Genomic DNA, 20,368 nt, shown 5'->3' on the forward strand with positions numbered 1-20,368 from the left:
TAAGTTGAAAGTGAATTTAATACACATAACTTACAAAATATCATAGCTTAGCGTAGCCTACCTTAAACATGCTTAGAGCACTTATAGCCCACAGTTGGTCAAAATTATCTCACACAAATCCTATCTTATAATAAAGTATTGAATACTATATTGAAAGTGAAAAACAGGATGGCTGTATGGGTACTTGAAGTAACGGTTCAACTGAAAGTGTATTGCCTTCACGCCATTGAGAGGTCATAAAATTGTTAAGTCAAACCATTGTAAAAGCCAGGGACTGTCTGTAGCTCAGTCAAGAAAAGGTGATTGATTGGACTAGGGATGGTGATGGGGAAGATGGAGAGTCACAGATGGGAGGAAAAACTGACAGGACTTGGTGATAGATTTGATATTGACATGAGGAAGAGAGAAGTTGCAAGGCAGATTACCAGGTGAACAGTTGAGCAGTATAGTTATTTATTAATATTTTTTGAGACAGTCTCACTCTGTCACCAAGGCTGGGGTACAGTGGCGCAATCTTGGTTCACTGCAACCTCTGCCTCCCGGGTTCAAGAGATTCTCCTGCCTCAGCCTCCCAAGTAGCTGGGATTACATATGCCATCATGCCCAGCTATTTTTTGTATTTTTAGTAGAGCCAGGTTTTCACTATATAGGCCAGGCTGGTCTCAAACTCCTGGCCTCAAGTGATTCACCTACCTTGGCCTACCAAAGTGCTGGGATTATAGGTCTGAGCCACGGTGCCCAGCCCGGTTATTTATTGAAACAAAAACACTGGAAGAAGACCCAGCTTGGGAGTGGGTGGGTGGGAGAAGAGATCCTGATTTTAATTTTACACAGGTGGGGTTTGAGTTGCCTTTTGAGACATCCAAATGTAGAAGTCACAAATACAAAGAGATATCTGGGTCTAGAGTAGAGATTGATTCGTGCATCATTTGGATACTGCTAGTTATGAATGCCATGGACATAAATGACATTGGTGAGAGACCATCTAGTGAGCTTCCAAAAAAGACAGAAAAACACATGGCCAGAAAAGTAGAAGAGCTTGTGTCAGCAAAGCCTGAAGAAGGATGATGCTGGTGCTGGATGTTGCTCAGGTGGCACTGGTAAACTTAGTAGAAGTGAATACTGAGGAGATAAGAGGTTAGACAACATACTAATATTAGGTGGAGACAAAGCAAGGGAGACCAGAAGCACAACTTTACCTATTCCAGAGGTGTTACTGCCAAGGTGGGAAGAGAGGCAGGGTTGTTTCCAAAGAGAGAGAAATTAAATGAGTTTTCTTTTAAATGGGGGAAACGTGGGTCTGTTTAAAAACAAATGGAAAACATCCCACTGATGAGATGAGGCTGAATAGAAAAGGAAGGATAATCAATAGTTAACTTTCTTAACTAGAAGTGATGGGATACAAAGCAAAGCACCAGTGGGAGATTTGCCTTAGGATGCAAGGAAGCTTGGTTGGGTTTAGGTAGATTTATTTGCTTGGTATCAGGAAGATGAAGGAGCTTCCACATGGTACTTTTCATTTCCCATGTAAAGTAGGAGAAGAGTTCATCTGCCAAGACTGAGCAGGAGTCTGGAAAAGAGAAAGGAAGAGGTATGAAACTGTTGTTGTGAAGACTGGGAGGAAAAGCTGATTAGAGATGCCCAGCAAGAGACGGGACAAGCAGTGCTGAGAGCTCATTTGAAGCTGGTGTTCAAACATTAACATAGAGCCAATTTGTCCCCTTGTGCGTCTTTCTCCAACATCTTGTGGCTGCACAGGTCGAGAGGCCAAATAGTTGGGTTCTTCCAAGTTTTGTGCTTTTACAGAAGACGGCAATGTAAAGATTGAAAAGCAAGTGTAGATTCTAGGCCTACTCTAACACGGAGCATAAACAATGGTGTTATTGAAGTTATGGACCAGGGAGTCAGGTGGAGAAAAGAAAAAGGGAAGACCGATGTATCGGGTGAAAATACAGGAGTCAATAGACTGGAGGTCCTAATGTAGTCCCAAAACAGTCCCAGTGACAGGGGTTGAAAGCGTAAGCTAGAGTATGTCCACTGGAACAGGTGAATATGCCAACAAAGTCAGGACATTAATGTAGGACTCTGTGGCTCAAGGACAGGAAAGGAAGCAGTGAGAAGATGGGAGGTCAAGGTGTTGGATGCTAAATCTCCCAGGATAATGGGAGAAGTTGGAGTATAGACAGAGATTACAAATAAGGTGTCAACTCTTCTGTGAGCAAGAAAGAATGTGGTGATGACACAGGAGACTAAAACTTGAATGACATAAACCTCAAATGATCATGTTTTGCAAAAGGTTAAAGGACAAATAGTCAAGAAGCAGAAATTCAGAGTAAAAATGTCACCAATCCCAATTCCTGGCCCTGGGTTAGTTGGATGAGAATGTAAACATTCGTGACTTGAAGGGACACTTCCAGGAAATGGGGAACCTCAGATGTGAGCCAGGATCCAGTTAAGAATAAGAGAGGAAGTTAAGAATATAGGGATGCATGCTGGTTATGGAGTGGAAGTCCCCGTAGAAAAATCGTTCAAAATGTGTGGGTGGTCAGAAGAGAGTACACAGCCCTTTAGGACTGAAGGGACAGGAGGGTATCTACTGGGGCATGGGTCAGTAGCACAGGGGAGAAAGTCTCCATGTGTCCTGGGAGTGGATGAGCAAAAGCCTCGCCTCTCTGCCAGTGAGGCTTTCTTCCTGAGAAGAGACAGTGTGCTGGCAGCAAGCACTGTTTCTGCACCACCATCTCAGCCTCTTCACAAAGAGGACCAACTTCCAGATAGAAGAGAAAAAGAAGCTAGAAAGAAACCTAAAGGCAACCTAATCAAACCCCTTTCATGTACAGAAGATAAAGTGCAGGCCCAGAGAGCTTAACTGACCTTCTCAGGGTCATGCATTTAGGAAAGGCGCAGGACTAACTTGAGCTCAAGTCTTTTGGTACCCAGCCCACAAAGGTTTCTGATATTCCATCTCTTCCTGACCTTGCCTTAGACTGATTCACTGCAGACCTGAAGAAGTAACCCATGAAAGTGGGAATTAAACTGGACATTTGACTCAAAAATATTTTTATGAATTAGAAATTAAACAGAAAAGAATAGCAAATTCATATAGTTTATAATCAGAAGAGGAGTTTGTGGCTTTTAAAAGGTAAAAAGAGTTTATTTTACTTATGATACTAAATTTGCTCCTATAGTTAGGATTCTTCATTGTCCTGAAAGTCAAATATCACTAACACTGATATCAAATTGACTGTGCATTGGCCTCAAACTGCCTTTTCAGGTAATCTCTCATTATTGTAGAAACAAAATCAACATTTTAGCCAAGCTTCAACACAAACTTTGGATATTTAAATTCTTATTTTTAAATTTACGTTATTCTTTATGAAAACTGACTACTATATTTAAAACATATAAAATACATTAAACAAAATAAAACTAATGCTCTACAATGATTTTATTGCCATAGAAATCTCATTTATCTTTGTGTAATCTATTTCACTAGGTTAGTACCAGTCATTCTGGCAATATCCTAAGAAAGAATAAATGGTAGACAGCTATAACATATCAAAACTAAGCATTCTTAAATGCATAACACAGACATTAAGTAAAAAACAAAATTAGGGCTATTATACATGAATTACATGGATACGTTTTGGAACAAAAGTAATTGAAATTGCATTTTCCATAGTGATACTTGGAAAATTCTTACCATTTCATGTATGTTTTGAAATCATTTGAGATGGATGAAACGTAAGAGAAAGAATGCTCTTAGAACAACAACAACAAAGCTCATATTTACGTAGCATGTACTCTGTGAGGTACTGTTATAAATGCCCTGCAAATATGAACCCATCTCTTCCTCATAACAACCCTGTGTGCTAAGCACTGTTGTCCCCATTTAGTGATGACAAAACTGAGACCCAGAGAGGGTATGTAAATCATCCAAGGTCACACAGTTGGTTAGTGGTAGAGGCAGGATTGGACCTCAGGAGGACTGCCTCCAAAATCTAGGCTCTTCACCAGATGCTATGGTTCTGTCCTAAGCAGGATTTTATTTGTAAAAATAGCTCTAGAAATCTTACTTGCTGATAAGTTTATAACAAACGTGCTCCTATGCTGTTAGAGGTCACCATTCCAGCATGGAAGCAACCACGTCCTGCTACGATTCCTCACCAGGCTCACATACTGTACAATATTAACAAGTAATGTTAAACTATAAAACCATTTATACACAACTGAAGGATTTCTTGTGGTATAATAGTAACCATAGCAACAAAGTAAGATGGGTTTGCAAAGTGAAAAGTATCCTAAGGCATTTGATGCCCTCACAAAAAGCTTTCTCTCAATTTACAAGAAGATGTAACCAGTAACAGCAAAATAGTAAATTTTCAAAACAGATTATATTGCTATCTAGATTAGCAATATTTCATGTTAGCATTTTTATTTCTAAAAGAACAAGGGGCTGTATACAAATTGCTCCCATTTACATCTCTATAGCAGGAATCTTTAATTTATTTGAGATTTTATGATAAATTTTGACTAAGGTAACATTTTAAATAAATCATGATATGTACATAGGTTCAATGACAAAAATATGCAATTAGAATAAAGTTGTAACAATATCACATGCATCCTACATAAGTACAGAGTAGAAATATATACTTAGTATACAGGAGAATCATAATTACCTTTAGATTTATTTCCCTAAGAAATACATTTTATTTTTTGTATATCAGAACTGATTGTGAAGAATAGGCCTCACTGGAGAAATAATGTGTTGAATCCTTTTGTAACATCTATTGGCAAAGAAACTATACAATTACTTAAGTAAATAAATATTATTTAAAGACTGCTAGTACCATATATAGAATTAATAAAGAAATATTAAGGGAGGGCTCCGCTTTTGCTACAGGGGTTTCTCTAGCCTTGTTCTCTTCAATGTATATCAATGACATGGATAAATCAAAGTAGCTTATTGCTTTTCAAATATTTGGATGATAGAATAAGAATACAAAATTCAGATTGGTACAATGTGCTGATCTTATCAAGCTGAAGTTTAATAGAAATAACTGTGCTAGAGTTTCGAAAAACAACATACAACTAGGAGAACTAAGGAGATTTGGTATTAACTGACAACAGCTTCCATATAGATCAATAGCTTATAACCATTCACAGAGTAGATATTATCATAGGTGTATCAAGGGTGCATGCACTACACTCAGAATGAAGGAGCCGCTAACCTACCCTACACTATCACATCACACCTCCAGTACGAGGGCATTGTATTTCAAGAAGGACACACACACTGAGGGACATTTACAAGAAAAGTGCCAGGATGATGGTGGATTGTTAAAATAATTTCATGTGAGGTGTCACACTGAGAAAGGTCCAGTTCCACCTGAGAAGTTTCCTGAGGTCAGGGACTGACCACATCTTAGTTTTGTCATCAATACCAAGTATGCAGTAGATTCAAGGTAAATGTTTGTTGTACAAGTGAAGAGATTAATAAATCTAAATGTGCACAAAAAGATACTTAGGTATGACAAGACTGTGAAAATCTTCAAATACTTGAAGGAATGTATATAAAGAAATGATACGGCCAGGCGCGGTGGCTCACGCCTGTAGTCCCAGCACTTTGGGAGGCCGAGGCAGGCGGATCATGAGGTCAGGAGATCGAGACCATCCTGGCTAACATGGTGAAACCCCGTCTCTACTAAAAATACGAAAAAAAAAAATTACCTGGGTGTGGTGGCGGGCGCCTGTAGTCCCAGCTACTTGGGAGGCTGAGGCAGGAGAATGGCGTGAACCCAGAAGGCGGAGCTTGCAGTGAGCTGAGATCACGCCACTGCACTCCAGCCTGGGCGACAGAGTGAGACTCTGTCTCAAAAAAAAAAAAAAAGGAAATGATACAAATTATTTATAATAATAGAACTTTAACAGAACCTCCATAATAGAACCAGGACCAAAGTGTGGAAGCCACGGGAAAACAAATTTCAATTCAAAAGACCACCTAGTCAGGGCTGTCCTAGGATGGAATGTTGAGGTTCCTCATCCTGGAAGGATTCAGGCCGGAGGAAGGTTTAGATATGTTAACACTGGGGAAAATAGCTTCCTAGTGCAGTGGAAACCAGGGGCAGAGACATCGTGGTATTGACCCAGATTTCTCTCAACAAGTTAAGATGCTGACTTGCTGAGGCTCTGTTTGGTCCTAGGGACCAGATGCAGTGAGCCGAGATCGCGCCATTGCACTCCAGCCTGAGCAACAAGAGTGAAACTCCGTCTCAAAAAAAAAAAAAAACAAAACAGCAAAAAACCAAACCAAACCAAACCAAAACGCTGCCTTAAACTGAAGCATACACATCAACAGCATAAGTTCTTCTAGGATGATGATGAAAGGACAAGGCATAAAATGGTTACAGTGTCCCCAGAGTTACGCTTTCCAGACGCAGCCCTCAGTGGTGAAAAATCGTGGCTCCTGGAACTCCCTAGGGAGGGTGCAGCTTCCAGGAGAGAGGCTGCACCTGCTTCTGGCCCCTAGAGGGCACCTTGCTGCTCACACATTTTTATACTACTGGATCATTCAATTGTAGGTTTGCAACTAGTCTCTTCCCACCAACCTATAACCCCTTGGAAGTAAAATGTTTAAAATTTCCACTAACCCTGAAATTTTGTTACTACCAAATATTGGTTTAAAAGACTAAAATTAATACTAACAAGACATACCAATTAATCCTGACATGTTGCCTATGAGGGAGATACTATCATTATTTCCACTTTACAGATTAATAAAACGCAAGTTAGAAATATAAAATAACTTCCCCATGGTCTCTCAGTTTGTAGCATTTGGACTAAAGCTGGAGGATCTCCAACTCCAAAAGTCAAGGTTCAGCCATGATGATAAGATATTTCTTGCACTTAGAAGCACTGACATTAAGAGAGAGAATGAGTAACAGCAGCTTTAACCAACCAACCAAAGTAAACCTGTCTTTTAGGGAATAGAGAATAAGTCTTGATTTTTTAATGTAAGGGAATTTGTGTAATGCCCAATTAGATAAATTTCAATCCTGTATTACAATCAGTTTGACTCATATTATCTTGTTGACAAATCATAGATTTGTAATAATTCTAGAAAAATACCTCTGTTGTGTTTCAAACTCACTACGTCACTTTACCGGCAGCCACAGGTGCAGTTGTTTAATGGTGAGCTGACTGTAGAGTATACTCAAGACAGCTGAACTCTCATTGCAGTTTACTATAAGCTTGAAGATAAATAACTCATTTTGCAGCAAATCCTTCTACCTCTTCACCAACAATTACAATCCTTTAGTTTTTCAACGTACAAAAAGAGAACTCCCCTAAGAAAAAAATGAAAAAATATACACAAATTTTGAAAGTCATCCTTCCTGAGTAGGTATCCATTGTAAACAGAATGGCTGATAAAATGCCTTACAGACTGAAATGCAAGATGACCAAGCACGAAGATTTGATTAAAGAAATAGAAGTAACAAAAATAAAAACACCGTACAACTAACATAGTCATTATCTCAGAAATAAATGTGTATTGCTTAGCACGTCTTTTCTGAAGAGTCATTACCAAAAAGGTCAATATCTTAACAGAACAGGTACTGTTGTAATCACTGGGAAGGTTCCAGGAAATATACAGCTAATATGAAGAAACAAAAAGAAAAGTCCTGAGGTTAGCAGGACTAGTGGAATAAATGACAATTATTTAAGAATTCTGATTACGTATTCTGTAAATTATTTCTTGCACTTATAAATACTGTATTTGTAGGAGTCAAATGATTCTGACAATATTACTTTTGTCTTCTCCTATAGTAATATTTTAATCATAAACTAACACCTCCTAAACATGTAAGAGATATCTGAATTTTTTAATTAATTAAATCACCTAGTTAATTACTAGGTGAGTTACCTGAGTGCCTCTAGGGACTAAGGAGATGGTGGTGACAATGGCATAAATGAGAGGGGTAAGTCATGAGGAGGAAGTTCTGTGCCATAAACCCCTAAGTGCAAAATCAGGCAAAGGGCCACATTGTCTGCTTTACACACCATTTTAGTGTCTCTCTAAAAAATATTTTCATTGCCCTTGTAAAATAATTTATATCATATATGTTAACTTATACATACACTTCAATACATTTGTGCATAAAATTTAAAAAGCTCTAGAACCCTGAATATATTTAATGTGTGCCTTTAAATTTGCATTACACCTCAAATATATAAATGTCAAACATGCACATAAATTTTTAAAACATAAAAATATTCTTAAGGATGCCCTGTGGTCAAAATCAAATGAATGTTCATGAAGGGAAAGGAAGGTTAGGCACTAGACTCTACTAGGCCACAACATGTATCTGAGCTTTGCCTATGAAGTTTTGAATCTACAAAAGCAACTTATCTATTTTCCAGATTTGTGAACTCTAATTGATGAAATCTCAAGTCTGTATTTTTTAAAAAAGAAATTGAAAGATAACTAGCACAGAAAGAGCCATATACACAGTTTAGATGGTTTTGCTACTGTTTATATTTTGAAAAGCAAAGATTATAGGCAATGCTCCACAATTGTAAATAACAATTACTCTATGTCTAATCCATTTCTATGCATTGAGAATAGAACACACAGTCAAGATGTGTCCATGGTGGCTTTTTGCTTTATTCTCACCAATTAACAGGCGATTGGATATGACAGTAATTAGACACCTCAGCTGGAAGAAGATCATTATGTCTTAATGAGATGATTAAAAACAATAAAAAGTGTGCTTACTGCAAAATATGAGCATATACCTTAAGTAGCAATAGTACAATTTACTTTGTCTCCAAGTTTATTGTGTTTTGTCAGCCCATATAAAAAAAAATTTCCCACCAACATGTGACTTAGAAAATTATGCAACCTAAGCATACAATTAACAATTTTTGGTGAGTTAGTTCTATGTTTTGGTTTATTTCTTTTGATAATGTTCACTAGTGCTTCTCTGACAAGTTACAGTTGCCACATAATATTATAAATCTTATACTGGTACATTTCACATTGACACAAAATTTCAGCTATATACTCAGCAGAATAACTGCTATGTAGTTCAAGATACCATCTCAAATTTAACTTATTCAATTTCCATGAGATGGATTTTTTTTAGACCTGCACACAGACCTATGTACACCCTTGGCAGGCACTCACAGATGCAGGGTGACTGGAAGGAGCGCAGAAGATCTCTGATGCAATGCACACGCCACCCTAGCGAGGTCAAAAGTCTCCTAGCAACTCTTCTTCAGGTTAGAGTTTTGTTTCCCTAAAACTGATGTTTAATTGCATGTGCCATCTGTAAAGGACAGTATTAATAGCTAACACCTCCTCTTATTCCACCACTAATTAATTATCAAATATGCTAGCATTGAGATCTGCTTTACAGGAACTGAAAAATACAATGTAAAATCAGGACAGGATAGACGAGAGGGTCAAAGAACAACCTGCAAAACCCTACTTGTCAGGGGACATGTGGGTAAAAAGTTTTGTTCATTCACTCACACATTCTTTCAGTCACTCGTTCAGAAGGCACTTACTGATCACCTATTATCCACATTGGCAGAGTATATAAATTAATATTTAATTAAGGTAATCATTCTTTAGTCCTAAACCAAGAAGATGCTCTCATAAACATTATGTATTATTGCTAATTTGGAGGTAAAACAATTCTATACCCATATATTCAAAACCATGAGCTATCACCCAGGAACCTCCTAACTCATGGCTCTTAAACCTATAAATATTAGTGTATCCAAATGTATCCTTCTCTCCTTCATTTAAGAGACAGAATAGGTTTTCCCTCTTTTATTTAAGGCCCATTTACCCACATCCTCTGGACACTACCCCTGACCCCACTGCCTTCTGAAGACTTTGTGCATTATCCCATAGTGGTTCATGGTAGAGTATTTGTTTGTTTGATAGTAAGCCCGCTGGGGACAAGGGAGCTTGCGTACTTTATTCTTCTTTCTATCTCTAGCATCTAACGCACCTTGGCTCATAATATTAAGTCAATCAATCCTTGCTGAATAAATAGACTTAGCAATGTGCACAATTTCTGCCCCACCCCGTTGCTATCACTGTAATTACCCCACTAAATGCCATAAATATTATTTATAAAAAGAATAAAACTTACACTGCCTTCCAGTGGTAAGCATATAATTGTTGCATGATACTCTATACAATGATACTCCCCCGTGATATAACTCACTACACAGTTTTTACACTGAAGCTGTATCCTTCTTGTATTATAAAGGTGAAATGGTATATAGCCAAGCATATCTGAGCAATGGTATGGCTTTTTCTTGCTATCTTCTATCAATCAATTTATTTGTACAGCACAAAATTGCTATTCCTCTGAATTGAAGCAGGAGAAAGCCTTACATAATATAACACTATTTTGATACACCTTGACATATACATTATGTAACAGTACTTTTCCTTTGCTATACTTCGCAATATAATCAAGAAATGCTCTTTTAAAGTCAGCAACATCAGCAGGAATAAGACTTTTAAATGAAGCTACTAGGAAGACAGAATTCTCACACTTAAAAACAAAGTATTTATTCCACAGGAATAAATATTACATGTTTTCTGAAATTGATCAACTGCAGTGATCAGGTAACAATTGCACTGTTAAGCAGTAAGAATGATTTCTTAAAAATTATTATTATTTAATGTGATGGCATTTTAAGTTAGAGCTTAAAATTTTTAATTGATAATAATTGTACATAATTATGAGGTACAATGTGACATATTGATATATGTATATATTGTAGAAAGATTAAATCAAGCTAATTAGCATATGCATTACCTCACTCTACTTACCATTTTTTGTGCTGAGAATATTCAAAATCTATTCTTTTAGCAGTTTAGAAATATATAATACATTATTATTAATGTTATTTTTTGAGACGGAGTCACATTCTGTCACCCAGACTGGAGTGCAGTGGTGTGATCTTGGCTCACTGCAACCAACACTTCCTGGGTTCAAGCTATTCTCCCACCTCAGCCGCCCAAGTAGCTGGGATTACAGGCACCTGTCAGCACGCCTGGCTAATTTTTGTATTTTTGGTAGAGACAGGGTTTCACCATGTTGGCCAGGCTGGTCTTGAACTCCTGACCTCAAGTGATCTGCCTGCCTCGGCCTCCCACAGTGCTGGGATTACAGGCATGAGTCACCATGCCTGGCCATATAATACATTATTAACTATGATCACCATCCCATACAATTATTCCTTCTGTCTAGCTAGAACTTTGTACCCTTTGACCAACATCTCCCTATTTCCTTCCACTCCAGCCTCTGCTTCTATGATTTCAGCATTTTTAGATTCCACATACAAGTGAAATTATGCAGCATCTGTCTTTCTGTGCCTGGCTTATTTCACTTAGTATAATTTTTACCTGAAAAATAATTTTTTTTTGTTATGGTCCTATGATGAAATATAAAACCACAGTAATAACTAACAAGTAATAGTACTACCAGGAGTACTAATACTACTTAAAATTTATTGAGCACTTACTATATTCAGGCACTTTCCTAAGGGTTTTCAATGTATTAGTGCATTTAAAACTCAGAGCAGCCCCAGTGACACAAGAACAATCATTATCAGTATTTATTCTTCCCTAGGAATCTGAGGTGCAGAGATTTGAAGGAATTTTCCCAGGACGACAGCTGATAAGTGGTAGACCGAGGGTTTAAACCCATGCTGTTAATGTTAAACATTATTCTTTCTTTAGTGTCTTTATACTTTAATGTGAATAAAAATAAATTACTATTACATGCTTCTTTCTGTCTGAAACTGAAATCATTTTTTAAAACTGTTTGGAGCACATTTCAGGATAGGAATGACAGAAAATCACCAGCCACTCAAATTTCAACATTTTAAGGAAAGGGTCTTACAAAGTGTGTATTCAGTCTTATCAATGCATGGATAATGGTGAGCTATCTGCCAACTGCCAAAATCCTACTACTGTATGACTTAGAAATAAATGACTATTTTAAGCGCTACTTGGTAACTACGCTGCCAACCAGTTTCTACACTGCCTTTATAGGAAATAATGTACTGTGATCACCAATGGCTCTGTTTATAATAAATCAAATATTTTATAAATTTATACAATTATATGGAAAGCCCAGACACATTTCTCCTTTAGAAAGGCAAGCAGAAACAAATCTATCCTGTGTTCAGGAAAGTAAAGGTTTTCTTAGTGAGTAAGCTCTGAATCTAAATAAGCCTCAGTCCAAAAAGAGTTTTATTGCAGACTGATAATCCCCCAGGTTTATAATAAAAATGCTGACAGAGCTTTAGCTACAGCATAACAAATGCAAGGCCATAATGTTCTTCTGTCAGAAATTCCTATTTATTTCCAGTGTCCTAACAGATGGGCTTTACTGCCTTGAAATTCCCCCCCAAAAGTTAATTGCTTGTCTATCAAAAAGATAAACATCTTGTTTTAGGCTTTGGGGATATTACATGTGGAGAGAAAAACCAATACTCTAGCAACACATTGCGTCCGAAATGCATTCGCAGTAAGAGAGCCATACTCTCTCAGGCCATCAGAGTAAGGAGCAGCTGGATGACTCCAACTTCTTAAAAAGTACAGGATTCTCTGCATAATGACACTAGCATCTATAATACTTAGATTTTATTATACCAATAAGGCTTGATTTACTGCCACATAAATGACTATAATAACTTTAAAAAACAAACCTCAAAATGAAGGTGAAACTCTTTTAGACTCTTGAAATAGTGCCTCAAGCAAAATGAACCTTAAACATATCTAATCCAGCATTTTTTCCTTTTTTTTTTTTTTTTGAGACGGAGTCTCACTCTATCGTCAGGCTGGAGTGCAGTGGCGCCATCTCTGCTCACTGCAACCTCTGCCTCCCAGGTTCAAGCGATTCTCCTGCCTTGGCCTCCCGAGTAGCTGAGACTACAGGCATGCACCACCACACCTGGCTAATTTTTAAAATTTTTTTTTAGTAGAGATGGGGTTTCACCATGTTGGCTAGGATGGTCTCCATCTCTTGATCTCGCGATCTGCCTGCCTCGGCCTCCCAAAGTGCTGGAAAACTATGCGTATACTACTTTAGCTAGTGTACAGTAGCATGGGGATCTCATTCTCCAAAGAGCTTGTTTAAATGGAAAATATGTAGACAGCCTCTTAACTAATGATTCACATTAAAAAGGAAAATTATGACTTCAACAAATGCGTATTGGTGCTACTACCAGATTGCATGGGAAATAAGCCTGACTGAATCTGGACATTTTTGTGTTCTTAGAATATTTTACTTACACATATAATAGTTGTATAAAAAGTAGTAATACAGAAGTGTTGGTATCTATCCTTTGACTTTTTACACACACACACACACACACACACACACACACACACACACACTACCACAGACAGGCAGGCAGGCTGACTGAAGCATGTTGAATAAATTGTACTTCTATTCTTACTGTTCTGCTGCTTCCTTTTTCACTAAGCAATGTATGATGGACATCTTTCATAAAGGCCTCATTCACTCTGACGAATGGACAGCTTCCATTTTATACATTTTCTACAAGGCACTTTATTAGTTAATGAGTGTATCTTCTCTCACAATATTTTTTATAAACATAAAGGTAATATTTGCCCATGCATTAACGTACATGACATTGCAATTTGATATGCTTAAATACATATTAGACCTATCAAAATATATCAAATACATATTATTTCTCGACTTAACTGCTTTGCACAGTGCATTTTGCTTGTCTTCTATGGAAGATAAAGAATTGAGGGCTCTTATACCCATTCCCTCTTTCTTTCCTATTCTTCCTGACTTATGGCATTTGTATTTTACTTTTAGCTCCTCAACAGGTTATCATTTATAACTTCAAGTAATATATATTTAAACTGTCTTGTTGACTTATCAACCTTAAGTCAACATCTTTTTCAGTGAAAATGAGGAACTGCTGCGTAGACACTTGATTCCACTTTCTCCATGTTCTGCCATCTTCTGGTTATTGTTAATTACATTATTTTTTCTAACATCAAGAGAATAATTTAGTCTCCAATGCTTTGTGTAAAATTTGATTCTAAAAATTAAAACCCAACCTAAGCAACATTTCTAGCATTATGACTATTGAATACTACTCATTACAAAATGAAGTAGTGTAATTAGACCCTTAGGGAAGGGATTTTCATCCAACACTAATGTGTTGCTGTATAAGAAAGAGTTTTGAAGGTTTCAGGCCTTAGTGTATTATCTTTTTATTCCCTTTTAGTTTTCCATTTAGTTTCAGTTTTCCCTTTAATTTATATTCAGCGATCACTCTTCCTGTATATCATCCTTTTACTCATTTTTTTGGGTTATCACTCAATACATTTGCATATAGACATTCCTTTTAATTTTTTTCTTTGTAATAAAGATGAGGTCTTTCTATGTTGTTCAGGCTGGCCTCCAACTCCTGGCATTAAGCAATCCTCCTGCCTTAGCCTTCCCAAGTGCTGGGATGACAGGCCTGAGCCACTGTGCCCAGATACATGTTCTTTATCAATCTTTGTATTTCTGGTGTGCATGATTAAAAGTTGGGAATAGAATTCTATATTTAAATTAATTTTCTCTCAGGTCTTTGAAGACATTGCTTTGATAGCTTCTAGGATCCAGTGCTGATGGAAAACATAATGTTAGCCTGGTTTTCATTCCTTCGCAGACAATCTATTTTAGTCCCATTGGAAGCTTGTGGCATCTTCTTTATCTTGAGAATTTTGAAATTTCATTAAGATATCTCCACATATAGTTCACTTTGATCCATCCTGCTTTCCAGACTTTTACATCTGTCTATTGATGCCTATGGTAGACTGAGAGCGGCAATGGCCCCAATTTGTGACTAGCTTTGGAAGAGCCCTTCCCGGGTTCTCTGGGTTGGGCCACATAATTTGCTTTGGCCCATGGGACAGTACTAAAGGAAAGGAAGTAGCGACTTGAAAATGCCCCTGCCTTGGAAATTGCACACCTGCTGCTCTAAGGAATCCTGCTGCCAAGAGAACACGTCGAGGTTAGCAGGGTGATGAAAGACACATGGCTAAGCTCCTCCCATCACCACAGACAAAGATCACAGATAACGGCATGCGAGTTCACCTTCTATGAGCTAATCCCAGCCAATCTTTCACTGACCAGAGAAACACAAGTCAGTTCTGGTGGAAACAGCCACACTGCCCACATGAGAAGAATCAACCAGCCGAATCACAGACACACAAGCTAAATGAATGGTCTTTGTTTTAAACCACTAAGTTTTGAAGTCATGTGTTACATAACAAAGGTTAATTGACATAGACTATTTCTTGAGCTTATAAAATGTTGTCATTAAGCTGTATTTTCTGCCTTTCACTGTCTTATTATTTTGTACTAATCAGATGTTGGATCTACTGACTCTATCCACTATTGCCCCTAACTTTTTAATGTTCCATTTCCTTATCTTTCTGTTTTAAGTGTTTGGAGTTAATCTTCGATTTATTTATTTATTTTTTATTTACTGAGACAGAGTCTTGCTCTGTGGCCCAGGCTGGAGGGCAGTGGCACGATCTCGGCTTATTGCAGCCTCCATCTCCGGGTTCAATTGATTCTCCTGTCTCAGCCTCCCAAGGAGCTGGGACTACAGGCATGCACCACCATGCCTGGCTCATTGTATTTTTTAGTAGAGAGCTTGGCCAAGCTGTTGGCCAGGCTTGTCTTGAACTCCTGACCTCAAGTGATTCACTTGCCTCAGCCTCCCAAAGTGCTGGGATTACAGGCTTGAGCCACCACACCCAGCCTAATCTTCAATTTAATTTGAAGATAAAAACACGCTTAGGCATCAACAGTGCCCTTTCTATTATTTGGTTTAATACATTTTTACTGTGATAATCATATTTTTAATTTCCTGGAAATTTCTTGTTTTGATTGTTCCTTTTTCATAATAGCCTTTACAGCTATTATTTCCTTTCAAATTCATTTTTTTTTTTTTTTTTTTTTGGTAACAGAGTCTCGCTCTGTTCCCCAGGCTGGAGTGCACTAGCATGATCTCGGCTCACTGCAACCTCCACCTCCCAGGTTCAAGTGATTCTCTTGTCTCAGCCTCCCAAGTAGCTGGGACTACAGGCGCCTGCCACCATGCCCAGCAAATTTTTGCATTTTTAGTAGAGATGGGGTTTTGCAATGTTGGCCAGGCTGGTCTCCAACACCTGGCCTCAGGTCATCTGCCCACCTTGGCCTCCCAAAGTGCTAGGATTATAGAAGTGAGCCACCGTGCCTAGCCTTCCTCTCAAATTCTGCTGAGGGTATTAGACACCTTTTTAAAAGCTTCTGGTAATCCCTGAATTGTACTTGAGTCTTCTGGCATCAGTTGCCCTTTTCATTCATCTAAATACAGTTTTCCCCTAAATATCTGATTGATGATTCTTGGATCTGATAATCCTAGTTACTTTTCTAAGTGAAAAACGACATTGATTTGTATGGGTAATTCATATTGTTTCATCTGCACTGTGAAATACATGATCCCAAAAGGCTTCTTCCTGGAATGAAAGACATGTCAACATTCAGAGCATTCTGTGGGTTTCATGAGCAGAAAAGCAGGCAGGCAGGCTGGTGACGCCCATGACTGCCAAATAAGACAAGTTTTATTTTACACGTGAAATGCTTTATAAACCTCCCTTTATTACACGTGAAATGCTTTATGAACAGCCCTCCTGAACACCTTTTCCACTTTTCCCCAATACTCAATGTAGGATTTCACTTCAGGGAAAACAAAACAAACAAACAAATAAAACCTTTTCCATTGTTTTAATGCTACCATATGAGAAAAGAGAATTAGGCTAGTGTGTTGAACCTGCTGACTTAAACTGGAAACCCAGTCATTAGGCTTCAGCCTTGACCTCTTTTTTTGGATCTTGTTCGTTAGCTTCTTCGGGTCATAAATGCCTCATGCTGATAACAGAATTCACTCGGTTTTATTTTTGAGAGAATACATTTTGAGAATGATTCATGTAGGGAATAATTTATTTGTGAAGAATAAAGTTTCCAATATAGAAATCTTATTTTAAAAATTGGCTTTTTTTCTTAATTTCATGAGAATTGATGACACTTTTTAAAGGATTTCTGAAATCAGTGATCACTTAGATGAATGTTGCTATTATCTGCACACATTGCTACATTAAACGCTCCAGAATTTTAAGTTCATTTAAGCTTTCTGACACTAAATAATATTTCTTTGTTTTATTTCCAAACTTATGAAAGCATCATAGGCCCAAAAGGACAGCAGTATATTAAAATAAAATAAGGTTATTTTCCAATGAGAATAGAGATAAATCATTTTCCCAAGGAGAGTTCACCAAGGCTAGAGACTGGCCGAAGAAAAGTAGCCCTCAGCTTCAAAGATCAAGCTAATTTTAAAACACACCCTATCTCCTGCTTAGCTTTGATATATTAACACGTTCATTTGTCTTAAATCTTAAGGCTGTTGTCCAACAGGTCATGGCAGTCAAAGGAACTGTCATATAAAATGTACATCTAGTAAGGCCCTCTCTTTTTATTTTAAAACAGTGATTTTAAAAATTTTGGCAGAATAACCTAATTATCAAATAAAAGCTTATAGAAACCCACATACCTACACATATATATAAAAAAAAACTGAAGTAGAGTTGTTTTGCTTGAGAAGGCTGAAGGTGGGGGCAGAAAAACTTCACAGCCTAGCTTCATTCAGGGTCCTGACATACCACAAAGACACTGTTTTTCTCAAACAAAACTGAAATCTGCCAGGCACAGTGGCTCACGCCTGTAATCCCAGCACTCTGGGAGGCCGAGGTGGGCGGATCACCTGAGGTCGAGAGTTCGAGATCAGCCTGGCTAACATGGTGAAACCCTGTCTCTACTAAATATACAAAATTAACTGGGCATGGTGCCGCATCCCTGTAGTCCCAGCTACTTCGGAGGCTGAGGCAGGAGAATCACTTGAACCCAGGAGGTGGAGGTTGCAATGAGCTGGGATCACGCCACTGCACTCCAGCCTGGGCGACAGAGTGAGACCCTGTCTATAAAAAAAAAAAAAAAAAAAAAACAAAAAAAAAAACTGAAACCTACTCTTCTGTTACATGAGGAGAACAATCTGTGTCTCATATTTAAAATTTACAAGTATAGATACATTTTTCATGAATATTTATTAAAAACAATGACATAAAAATTATTCCATTAACTCATTTGTTGAACATTTCCATGTAACCACAACAATGCAAAGCACTTTGAGAGCTGCATGGGACGTCTAAGACATGGTTTCTAATATCGGAGTTCAAATAGAAATCACATCGGAAGTTGAAGCCACATTGTGTGGTGCTCGCTTCCACAGCAGACTTGTACAGCTTGAAGTATTTAAGCAGATTAACCATAAAGGAAAAGGAAAAATGCTAGCTGCATCTGAAAAGACTCTTGGGATTCAAACAATCTATAGGAGGAAGATAGCCAACACACCAGTGGTGGAGAAAACACAAAGATTTTTGTTTGTTGTTTTTTTTGTAGAGACAGGGTCTCCTCTCGAACTTCTGGCCTCAAGGGCTCCTCCTGCCTTAGCCTCCCAAAGTGCTGGGATTACAGGTGTGAGACACCATGCCCAGCAAGGACAGATTTTCAAGAAGAGAACACAGCAGGGATGTGGTAACAAGAGGACATCTGTGTAACTGAAGTGGAAAATAACATATATTGGAGCTTGAAGGGAAATAAAATTAAATACCTAAGTGAGGAAAATATTAGTGTTTCAACCATCTGCTACCACTTCCTACTATGCCCTTCCTTCTGAGAAGGCTCTATTTCCCTTCTTCACTCAGGTAAGGCTCTTGCACAAGTGACTTGCTTTGGCCAATGAAATGGAATTAGATAAAATCACTGTGACGTCTCTTCTCTCTGTCATAAGGCTGAACGAGCTCCAGATAGAATCAGCTCCATCAGCTTCTGTCCTGGAGCGAGGGCAACTTCAGCCATGCCACTGCAAACTCACGATGAGTGTGTAACTGAGCGAGGAATAAATCAATGTTGTTGAAGCCCCTGGATCCATTATCACTGCAGCTCAGACAATCCTCACTGATACAATGCTTACTACCAGATGAAGGATGACGTTAAAGTGAGGACTGATGTCTATCTAGTGTAGGTTTATAAATAGTTTTCATTTCCAAACATGCCTTTTCACTCAGTGACTTTAACATGGGGATGGGTGACGCTGAACTTGGTTTTGTCTAGCCTTAGTTTGCATGGCAGCATGGCAGCCAGTGCTCATGTTCAGGAACCTAAGATGAGAAGGAAAGTGTCTTCATGGTTTACTCAATGTCACTTTCTCATTAAGACTTAACCATCCATTTCAAATTGTAAATGAGTCCCTTCCTCTTTTTTTCTACTCTGTATCTCCCTCCCTTATTGTCTTTTTCTCCATTCTACTTCACCACCATTTGCATGTGTGTGTGTATATGTATTTATGTATGTGTGTGTGTCATGTATATATGTGTGTGTGTGTGTGTGTATATATATATATAAACTTATGTTTGCAAAAACATATCTAAAACTTATATAAAATTTATCTAGTTGCAAAAACCTGAAAATTAATGTATATCTCATAGTTCCTTTCTGAAAAATTATGATCTCTACATCCCCATGAAGAAAGTAAGACAAATAAACAAAGCACTAGGAAAGTTACTCCAGTTACTTCATCAGCATGAATTTGCAGGAAAGACTTCAGCCTGTTTTCTTTAACAGATAAAATATATCACAGTTCAGGCAGACCTTGACTTACACTGACTTGACATATCTTCACTAATGAATGACTTATTTACAACTGGGTAGAGACTAGGAAAATCCCCACATATGCTGCCAAAGACAATAGGTATCGCTGGCAACCAGATCAAAATCATTCCCCTGCCTCACAAAATGATAGTTAGGTTAAGTGCAATCATTGATTAGTGCAATATTTCTGGTAGATTTTGGGTTAATCTGTTTTTTGCATGCTGGATGGGGAATTTACCACTGTTACGTTCTTTCATGACAAAATAAATGTGATGTTTTAAACAAAAACATTTTCTTATGCATTTGTGTAATGTTTCCATTTGAAAGGTAGAGAATAACTGTGCTATGTTTGCAAAACACAAGACCTCTCAGAGATAGCATAATACTTTCACTTCCAAAAAGCTTTTCCCCTCAAGGGAAGACACTGTGCCCTTGAGAATGACTCTTGAATTAATCATAAAGGAAGAACTTTCATTTATAAATTACTACTCTTATATTTCACAGATGAAAGAAACAGAATACTTTATAATGTTTAAAAAACT

At 37.8% G+C, this 20,368-nt stretch overlaps 1 protein-coding gene and 1 long non-coding RNA gene across 6 annotated transcripts in view; both read right to left on the reverse strand.

Annotated features, from left to right (window-relative positions):
- The window catches only part of PRKN (parkin RBR E3 ubiquitin protein ligase), a 1,390,810-nt gene that overhangs the window by 1,268,043 nt on the left and 102,399 nt on the right, over positions 1-20,368 (reverse strand). The gene's annotated exons all lie outside the window — the stretch shown is intronic.
- On the reverse strand, positions 16,014-17,166 carry LOC134733512 (uncharacterized). The gene is made up of 2 exons (XR_010117070.1): positions 16,747-17,166; positions 16,014-16,713 (listed from the first exon to the last, which is right to left on the reverse strand). It is a non-coding gene; the product is annotated as an uncharacterized lncRNA (long non-coding RNA).

This window comes from Symphalangus syndactylus, chromosome 2 (genome assembly GCF_028878055.3).
Source record: "Symphalangus syndactylus isolate Jambi chromosome 2, NHGRI_mSymSyn1-v2.1_pri, whole genome shotgun sequence".
Classification (NCBI taxonomy): domain Eukaryota; kingdom Metazoa; phylum Chordata; class Mammalia; order Primates; family Hylobatidae; genus Symphalangus; species Symphalangus syndactylus.